Raw genomic sequence first — 9,958 nt, 5'->3', positions numbered from 1 at the left:
GATTGCAAGATTGCTGGCCAGCAACGGTGTGCAGGGCGAACTTTCACTGCACACAGCCCTACAACCCGTTTAGAGGTCGCCTCACTGTCCTGTTCTGTGGGACAACTGAGGTTTTGAGATGGAAGGTGGGGTCCGCAGAGGGGCAGGCCTCTGCAGCTCTTAGCACCGGGCCATGCCCAGCATGCTGCAGCATACCCCAGCAAGTCCCCACCAACTTCTTCTTTCTGGATTCTTGCTTCCTGAATTGCAAGAATGAAGTCCAGAGACAAGATGAGTAAGTGTAAGAGTAGGATTTGCTCGATGAGCACAGAAATGCAGGCCCCAAAGAGCAAAAAGACCTCCCCAGCGTTGCCACTGAAGGTGCAGAGTTCAGGCTTACACAGCACTTGGGTCAACACCATTGGCCCAAACTATGCTAATTAGGTTTTGGAAAAGTACGGTTGTCATTGGTCCAAACTAGTGCTAATTCGGGTGTGGAATAGCACTAACACTGTTGGCCTAAACTTATGCTCACTGGGGCTGGGCTGACGCTGTTGGTCCGCCCTGAATCCCAGTCAGTCAGGTTTGCTCCACTTCATCTCCCGCTTGGCTGAAGTCAGCGCAAGGCGCGTGCTAGGTGAGGTGTCAGGACTGTAGCCTGCATGGAGCACGCTTCTGCACCGAGCCCAGGCTGGGCAGCTGCAGGGTGACATGTTGACTCGCCCAGCTCACCTGGGGCGGGCTTGCACCCTCAGGCCAGCCTGGCATGGTGGGCTCTGAATGGCAGCCCAGCCGCCACCTGCTGCTCCACTGCTCCCCTGTCACTTCTCAGGGAACCAGTGTGCCAGCTGCACAGGAGCCATGTCCCCAAGCACCAGCATTACTGACGGGGAGCACAAAAGCCAGTTCCCCAGCTCTGGTGGGGCCAACCTGGTGGGGCCATCGCGCTGGCTGAGGCAGGTCCCAGGGGAGGCCTCCGCTAACTTCTTCATTTCTCAGTTTCTCTGTCAATCACTGGACAAGAACCCCTGCCTCAGGCTCCTGGCCAGGCAGCCTGCCCAGGACCGGCTCACACACCAGAGCTGGCACTGGAGGACCAGGGGCTGTGGAGAGTCTGAGGACTTCAGTGTACCCAGAGCCAACTGGAGTTTGGACATCACAAGGAAGATACAGCTACGTGCGACAGAGAATGTTAAATGTTCCATTCCTCACCAGAGTTGGGGTCTGGGGGACACTACACTCGCTGTCCCCAGACAGCCCTTCCTCCCCAGTGTCACCTTCAGAACCTTCTCATGCCCCAAAGCCCAGATCGACTGCTAAGTCTGCACAGCATCCATCTCACTGGCACGCCTTCTCCTGTCACTTCAAAACACAAAGCCCAGGAGAGCTACTGAAACCCAAGGCAAACCATGTCACCAACAAGTGACCCCAGCCTGTCTCTGACCTGTGAGCAAGGCGGGGAAATCCCCTGGGAGGCCGGAGGCCGAGCCCACGTCCCCGTCTCTGTCCCTGGTTGTTGCCCAGGCAAGCCAAGCCCTGCTCTGAGCAGGTCCTCCACGGCTTCGCCCAGGGAGGCAGTCCTGGCTCAGGGGCAGGGCGGTGGGCACAGGGCTCAGTGCGCAGGGTGGCTGGGAGCCTCCCTGCTTTGGTGGGTCGTTCTTTCATGGGCAGTGCTCGCGCATGTCTCCCGAAGCTCCTCAGGACCAGCCCAGCCCAATCAGCCCCCTAGGATGGGCCCCCTAGGACGGCCCCCCTAGGACGGGCCCCCTAGGACAGGCCTCCTAGGATGGGCTCAGAAGGCTGTGCAATGACGATGACTCCACAGCCTAGCGCCAGAAGGTCGCTGTGAAGCCCAGCCTCTGTCCTCCTGGGTCAGAGGCCTCCTGCCAGAGCCTTGGCTCAGCAACCCCCGAGGAACCCTCGGAATGCTGCTCTGCTTGGTTGGAGTGTGCCCAGGATTGCATTTCCTTGGTGGGACAGGGGACGCAGTCACTCTGGCAGGAACAGAGCCAGGAGGCCTGACGGGGGGGTGGCGAGGAACAGGCAGCTCCAGCTGCGTGTGTCACTAGTGTGGCATCCTAGGCTCTGGTCCCTGGGGGCTGGACATCAGTTGCCATTGCCTAGTAGGATGGACAGGAATTTTAGGAATTTTAGCAATGGTAGGGAATGAGTAATTGACCTTTCATGAAATCTCTCTAGATTCTGAAGAACTGACCAATATGGAAAAACTGGTGAGCAAGTTCAAGGACAGCTCTTCAGATAACTATTTCAAGCTCCTTGGTTTTCTAGGAGGCATGACACACTTACTTCCTGCATTTTTCAGAGAAAGTGCTAGACAAGTCTGGGCAGACTGAAATGCCCACCTTGCACTGACTGGCCTGCACTCTGTTTGGCAAGTGTGGGTTCTTGCTGGTTTACCTTTTAAGCATTGAACTCCATCAGTTATCCTTTGACTCCCTGGAGAGCCTCCTTCTACAACATCGTTTCTTGTAATGTGTGTGTGGTTCTGGGATTGAACCCAGGGGTGCTGTACCACTGAGCCACATCCCCAGCTTTGTGACAGGATCTCACTAAGTTTCTGAGGTTGCATCACACTTGTGATCCTTCAGCCTCCCAAATGCTAGAATTATACAGACTTCTTTTGTTTGGTTTAAAAATTTCTGAGGATTTGAGCATGAGATTATCAAGACTGTTAAAATGCAGAACAAGGATTGCTAACACCTTCCCGGGCTGCACCCAGTCATTACCGGCTGCTCACTAAAACCCTATGTGTAGGCATCTGCCACAAAGATGGCTCCCAGGGGAGCCCCGGCCCACTGACTGGAGTTGGGATAGCACTGAAGCCCCTCGGCCATGGACGTGGGAGCAGTTCTGTCCTTCAGGAGATAAAGAGCTCTTTGAACTAGGCAAGTGCAGGAGTTTATAGATTCTACTCACAGAAGTCTGCACAGGGCGCGAGGAGCCTGCACCTGGGTGGGTCAGCTTTCTGTCACGGTGACAAGAGGCCTAGGATGAACAAAAGAGGAAAGTGTGTGGGCCAGTTTCAGGGGTTTCCATTCACGTCCCCAGGAAGGTGGGAACAGGTGCTGCAGCCAAGTAAGCAGCCAGCTGAGGGAGCAGGGTCCCAGCACCCTCAAGGCACCCCGCCACCTAACTTCCTTCCAGGACGCCTGCCTCCCAAAGCCTTGCCACCTCCCAGCATGGCCAGAGCTGCCCAGAGCTTTAGCATAAGGGCCTGCAGGGGACCTTAAGATCCAGACCACAGCATGCACCCTGCAGTGGGAACAGCGGGAGGTGTCACCACTTCTTCCCCTGCAGGAACAGATCTGCGCTGAAGGAGCTGGGCTCTGGGGAGGAAATCCCTGCCCAACTCCCACTTGCTGGTGTCCAAGTGCGTCCTGTTGCCATCTCAGCTGGAATCCATCCTCGGTGTAGTCCACCCAGATCAGCACCCAGGCACAGAGCAGGAGAGGGGCAGAGAGAAGACTGAGGAGCCCGGGAGTCACCCAGCACAGAGGGTCAGACTTGCTATGTGATGGAGGACTGGCCGCAGGGGCTGTTCTTGCCGAGTCTTGTGGGCAAGGCTGTTAGTATCAGCTCCGGGTAGCGAGGCGGCCAGAGCCTCCTTTCCGGTTCCCTGTGCCCTTTCCCCTTCTCGGGGCTCTCTTCCTCGCCCAGAGCAGACGGGGGCTCCCAGGCTGTAAACACCTTTCTCCCTCTTCTCTCCCTCCACTCATCCTCCTGCAAGACTTGCCTACACCTGTGACCTTCTGTCACCAAGTTGATGTTCACAGGTCCTAAAGATTCTGCTTCTGAGACGTTGCTAGCCTCAAGTTCCCTGTCCATTTCCACTGTGTCCTCTTTGCTGGGTGATATGTGTACCTGCTGATCAGTCCCAGCAAGTAGTCCAGCCTGTAGTCACATTGCAAGTAGTTCTCAGAACTTGAGCGGCCACACACAGAGCCTCCACGGGGATCCCTCTCTGCGTGGCTGCCAGGTGTCATTCTGTCATTCTCAGCATCCTGCGAAGCCCACACTAAATGCTCCTAATGGAACTCTTCTGTTTTCTCCAAACAAAAAGACACTCCTTGAACTCCTTTACCATCAAGGGTCTCATTTGTGGTTTTTATTCTACTCTATTTTTACTACCATTTATTCTCCGTGCACTTAATTTGTTCTGCTACATTCCAAGTTTCCGAAAAAGCAGAGTCTTGGTTAACTTTATACCATCTTCTCTGCCTGTGACTAACTACTCACAGAGGCCATTCAAAGCACATCCGTTGAAGATAATGGAATCAGGAAACATCAGCTGGTAGGTTGGGCACAAAGAAGCTGTGTGTGTGTGTGTGTGTGTGCGCGCGCGTGCATGCATGTGTGCGCACGTGTCTCTAGCAGATGGATTCACACTCTCATAAACATATTTTATGCATATTTAAAGAACTGAATTAACTTCCACATCACAAATTAATTCAAGACGCAATTTGAAACTGGCCGAAGTATCACATGCCTGTAATCCCAGCAACACAAGAGCCAGGAGGATCACAAGTTTGAGGTCAGCCTCAGCAATTTAGCAAGGCCCTAAGCAGCTTAGTGAGACCCTGTCTCAAAATCAAAAAGGACTGGGGATGTGGCTCGTCGAGTGGTTAAGCACCCCTGGGTTCAATCCCTAGTACCAGAAAATAAAAATAGAAAACATTTTTAAAAAGATGCCATTTCACCAGTGATGCTAATTTAGCCTTGAATTGCTCCACTTTTTGGTCACTATGACAAAACTGATTTAATAACTTTTTTACTTTATTTCGTATCCCATTTACTTTTCTTCCAAGTTTTTAAGTGTTTTAATTTTATTGTTATTTTTATAATTCAATTTCTAACCTTTTAAAATAATTTCTAGAGCATATTTTCTGGCTTATTATATGTGGTTCTTAATAATAGAAGTAAAATAGAGACAAGTTGTGCTTTTAAGCAAAGTCAATGAAAAGCCTCAAATCGAGCACTGCCTCCTAGCTGATTCTCCTCGTCCATCCAGGAATGAGGGGTTTTGTATTGCACTCGAAATATTCATCTTTTCACAAAATCTTTCCATTTCTCCTTTGAGGCATATTTCCGGATAAACTGATCTTTTACCTGAGAATTAAAAAGATGAAGAAGGCACTGGTAACCACTCTGGCAAAAACCTTAATATTAAAAATAGTAATGTAATGGCGGGGAGAGCAGCTGGGGAGGGAGCCAAATCTCCAGTCTGATAGGACACCTTTTGGGATGACCAGAAAACAATCCGAAGCATGCCGCCTACTGGGCACACTGCCTTTCAGCTCTCCCTGGCCCTTGCACAGACTGCTCCCAACCCCCAGGAGGGAGACGCCTCCAAGGCAGGCCTGGGTCCCTGGCCTGCAGTCCTCTTGCTACTTTGTTTACGAATGCTAAGAACACAACTGGGTTCTTTACCTGCAGTGACCTTTGTGACAATTGGTTTAAGTGAGGTGTGTACAAGATGGCTTCAGAGGGTGCACGTCCTCTTCTGTAATTTCACTTCCACTGCAATTTATATGTTTATTTTATGGTATTAGGGGAGGAACGCTGTGCCCAGCACAGTAGGCAAGCGCTCTGCCACTGAGCTGCACCCCAGCCCTCCCTGACAGGAGCGTGGGGAGCAGCTGGTCAGTCGTTGAAGATGAGGGAGAAAAACAACTTTTTTAGAAAGCGGAATCTTTCCACTGTGGGGTTTTGTTTTTGTTTGGTACAAGGGATTGAACTCAGGAGCACTAAACCACTGAACCACACACCCCCAGCCCCTTTTTGAATTTTATTTAGAGTCAGGATCTGGAGCTGTTTAGAACCTCACTAAGTTGCTAAGGTAGCTTTGAACTCTTGATCCTCCTGCCTCAGCCTCCTGAGCTGCTGGGATTACAGGCGTGTGACACTGCATCTGGCTTTTTTTTTTTTTGTCATTTTAAACACATGAGTCTAGAGTAAAAGTTGGCTGTGTAGAGTACTTTTGTTAGTTTTACTGAGAGCCAAAACAAAAAATATTTTAAGTATTTTCAGCCTAACTGAATAACATTATGATCTAACATAGCAGTTTTGTTATCAAGAAAATAATGATGGATTAAGAGAAGAATAAAAGCAAAAGGGAAGAAGTCTACTTATTCAAAGTAAAGGCTTTGGCAATGGCGTGGCCTTTACTTTGTGAGAGTTGGGGGGTGGCCCTTTCATATGCAGTGTCTCTTATCTCCATAACAAGCCTCTGTGCTAGAAAGGGATTCAGACGGGATCCAGGAGAAATCATGTGTCTTTATAGTTATGAAGAAGAGATCAAGGCTGGCTGGGACAGGCTGTTGGGGTTCTGTTGATTTCTTTCCTGGCTGGAGAATAGACCCACTGTGAGCTGGAGCCCTGGGCCTAGGGGTCCAGGGGAAGGAAGCCTTTCCACTTGGTTGAAGGGCATGTGCTCCCACAGTGGTCTCTGGAAATGCACTTGGAGCTGCTTTTAAATCCCGTGTTCCTTTAAGTTGTTGACTTACAACTTCATCAGAGTCAATGACCTTCTGAGTTTGAATGCTATTCTAGTTTTTTTTTTTTACTTTAAATTTTACTTTTCTTTAAAGAACTTCTTGCTGCATTTGTCATAGATGTGAGGGAAAAGAAAATGTAGATTTTGGGACAGAGCTGTGGCTCAGTGGTAGAGCGCTTTCCTAGCATGTGTGAGGCGCTGGGTTTGAACTTCCACACCACCTAAAAATAAACAAATAAAATAAAGGTATTGTGTCCATCTACAACTAAAAAATTTTTGGAAAATGTAGATTTTTCCTTTTTCTCTTTTTCTTCATGACAAAATAAATACTAATCTTGTTTGAATTCTCTTTGAATCGGATCAAAACCATCACATGGTAATTCTTGGGGAAAACAGATTAATTTTGCACTTTGGAGAAACAGCCCAAAGCTTTGGGGTCTCAGGCTGAGTTACTCACGCCAGGGGGCCAGGAGCCGGCTGCACACTCGCAGCGCCTGCCCAGGGGAGAGGGTGGGAAACGGTCTGCTTATGAAGGTGATTTTCTTGTGTGTTGATTTTTAAAATAATGGAAAACAGAGCCGAGACTGGAAGCTGAAGTTGCAAGACAGAGAAACGGGGCCATGGCGCTGGACCGCTGCAGGGTGCCTCCTGGTACTCCTTGGTGCACACGGATGGCTGCCCACCTTTTGTGGTTCCTGTGCATGCGAACCCTGGGGCCAACTCCTCCACCGCGGCTGCCCAGGGTTCACAGGCTCTGCACAGGCTCCCACCCCTTGGTTCACCAGGCTCCCACCCCTGGGTTCACCAGGCTCCCCGGCTGCACATCTACCAACAGGCCCCCACGTATGTGGTGCATTGCTTGGTCTGTATCTCCTTGTGTCACACTTCAATGTACTTCTTAGTTGTTAGATGGCTAAATTAGCACCAGATTGAACAAATTAAAAGGGTGGCACATGAGATTAAATCATTGAGTAAAATGCTAAGGTGACTAGGCCACCGTGGGACTTACTTTCTGTCCTGCAGCCTTTAGGAATTCCTCATCTCATGGCAACAGAGACACACTTGCAATAAAACCTCGCAGAGACCCACCATCCCCTGTGCTGGAGGACAAGTGGACGGTGTGTCCCAAGCTCCCCTGGGCTTCTGAGGCTTGAGCCCAGGAGCACCCTACCACTGGGCTGCGTCTCCAGCCCCTTGATTTGATTTTTAGCTTTTAAGACGGGGTCCTCCTGCCTGAACCTCCTGAGTGGCTGCACACATGTCCCCACAACTTCTGACAGTTGATGGCAGGAAAGGGAAGGAACCATCAGTAAAACTATCACCTTCCAGACCAAGCTGGGAGCCGTAGCACATGCACAAACACAGGAGCTGCTGTGACACCAGCATTTATGACAGCTACATCTTATGGTCTCACTGTACCCACAGAGAGAAGTGATCACGGTGCTGGGCCCCAGCCAAGTGTGTGCTCGGCAGGCTAGGCCTGGTCCAGTCCTCAGCACCAAACAACAGCAAAATCACACACCTGCATCAACCTGACTGGGACATGATGGCAGCGTGCATTGGTGTCCCCAGCATCTTCCTTATGAAGGTGACCTAGGCTCTTGACAGACCTGGCTTCTTGAGAGCAAAAGATGCTCTCAGGATGTTTAAATCTGAGTGTTCTTTGCAGTTTCAGATGCTGCATTTCCGCATTGCTGTCTTACCAAGTGACAGCTCCTTGACAGAACATGCCATTATCTTCAGCAGTCTTACGACACCAGGACGCAGTCAGCATCCTTGCAAAGCTTAAGTTTAACAAAGATTTAGTAAGTGCCCCTCGTCGTTAGGAGGCAAATATCTAGTGTGATTGTGCAGAGCAGATTCGTATGGTTTTATGTTGTCTTGGCATCCATTTTGAATATAAGTTGGACTTTTTCTTTTTGTGGTGCTAGGGGTGGCACCCAGGGCCTTACACATGCTAGGCAAGTGATTTGCCACTGAGCTTCACCCTAGGCCCTTTTTAAAAAAATCTTTTGAGACAGTGTTGAGAGCCACAGCTGAGTCGGAATGGCCCCTGGCATTTTGCCAGAAGTCATGGTTGAGAGGGGAGCCATTAAGATGATGCTGGATTGACTCAATTGTATATAGACCCCTGCTGTCCGACTCGGGCGCCCGCTACTTTGGAGTTCCCGTTGAGTTCTTGCGGGTTCCATGAGCGCGCAGCCAGGTGGTGTTCCGGAAGAGTTGGGGGGTGGGGGAGTTCTGGTTGGTGTGTGGTGTTCCTGGAGGCCGCGTGGGTGGCGTTCGGGAGAGTTCCCGGGGAGTGTGCCTGGAGTGCTGTTGGAGTTCAGGCAATAAAGCTTCCTGTTTGAAGATACAAGTGCTGTGTGGCGGCTCGGTGATTTGTGCCCAGCCAGATTGCGGCAAGACAGGGTCTCACTAAGTTGCTGAGGCTGCCCTCGAACTTTCAATCCTCCTGCCTCGGCCTCTGGAGTCCTGGGATTACAGGTGTGCACAACTGCACCAGGTTATAAAGTGGTCTTTCTCCAACCAGAAGTAGGACCTAGTCACGCTGGGCACAATGTCTAGTTTCTGCCTTCTCTCAGTTTCTCAAGGAAGTCCATCCAGGCATCTTCCTTATATAGCCGCCTCCCGGTGGCCACCCCCTCATGGGATAGCTATATGCAATGGACCTGACTTGTCCCGGGACCCCCACCCCACACGGGGCACTACGTGTCCATGGGACGTGGGCATACTTCTCTAAACCTACCCTGGGTTTCCAAGCTCCCGGTCTCCCATGCCCCCCACCCAGAATTGAGTACACATGTCCCGGGGTACCCGCCTCCTCTGGCCCTGCAACCCTGCTTGTTATCTCGTGAGTTTTGTGTGCTGCCCTCTGTCTCATTGGCCCACACATTAAAATACATTTGACACACTCACCCCACTGAACATCGTGCCTACGACAGTGCACTGTAGAGCCCCAGCTGGTGACTGCGAGCTAGTGCTCTCTGCCTCTGCCCAGCACCAAGAGAATCATACAGCATATGGTAGTCCAGGAGAAAATTAAAACACAAAAAGGTCAATAAGGACCAAAATGCAAAATCTGAAGCACCATCTCTGTTGAAGGCACATGGCTTCTGCACTCTCATGAAGCCCAACCCTGGTAAGGGAGGACCACGTTATGTGTTGAGCAGAGCTAGTCAAGCTATCTCTAGACTTGCAGCACTAAGCAAAGTCAGCCGGGTGCCAGGGGCCAGGCAGAACCACCTCGCCACCTCAAAGACCCAGGAGCCAAGTGCTCTTGATGCCACTGGTGGTTGAGGGGTTGTTTGTTACCCAGCCGTATCTGGCTGCTGTAATTGTATGAAGTCAGTCTTCATCATCTGGACAAACAATGGATATTTCAAAGTGTTACCCTGTAGAATACGACAATGATAATTCTAGTTTGGAAAAGTTTCCAAGCCCAGTGATCCAGCACTCTGTTTA

This window comes from Marmota flaviventris, chromosome 7 (assembly GCF_047511675.1).
Source record: "Marmota flaviventris isolate mMarFla1 chromosome 7, mMarFla1.hap1, whole genome shotgun sequence".
NCBI classification, from domain to species: domain Eukaryota; kingdom Metazoa; phylum Chordata; class Mammalia; order Rodentia; family Sciuridae; genus Marmota; species Marmota flaviventris.
The sequence above is the reverse complement of the archived record's forward strand: the minus strand, read 5'-3'. Positions refer to the sequence as shown.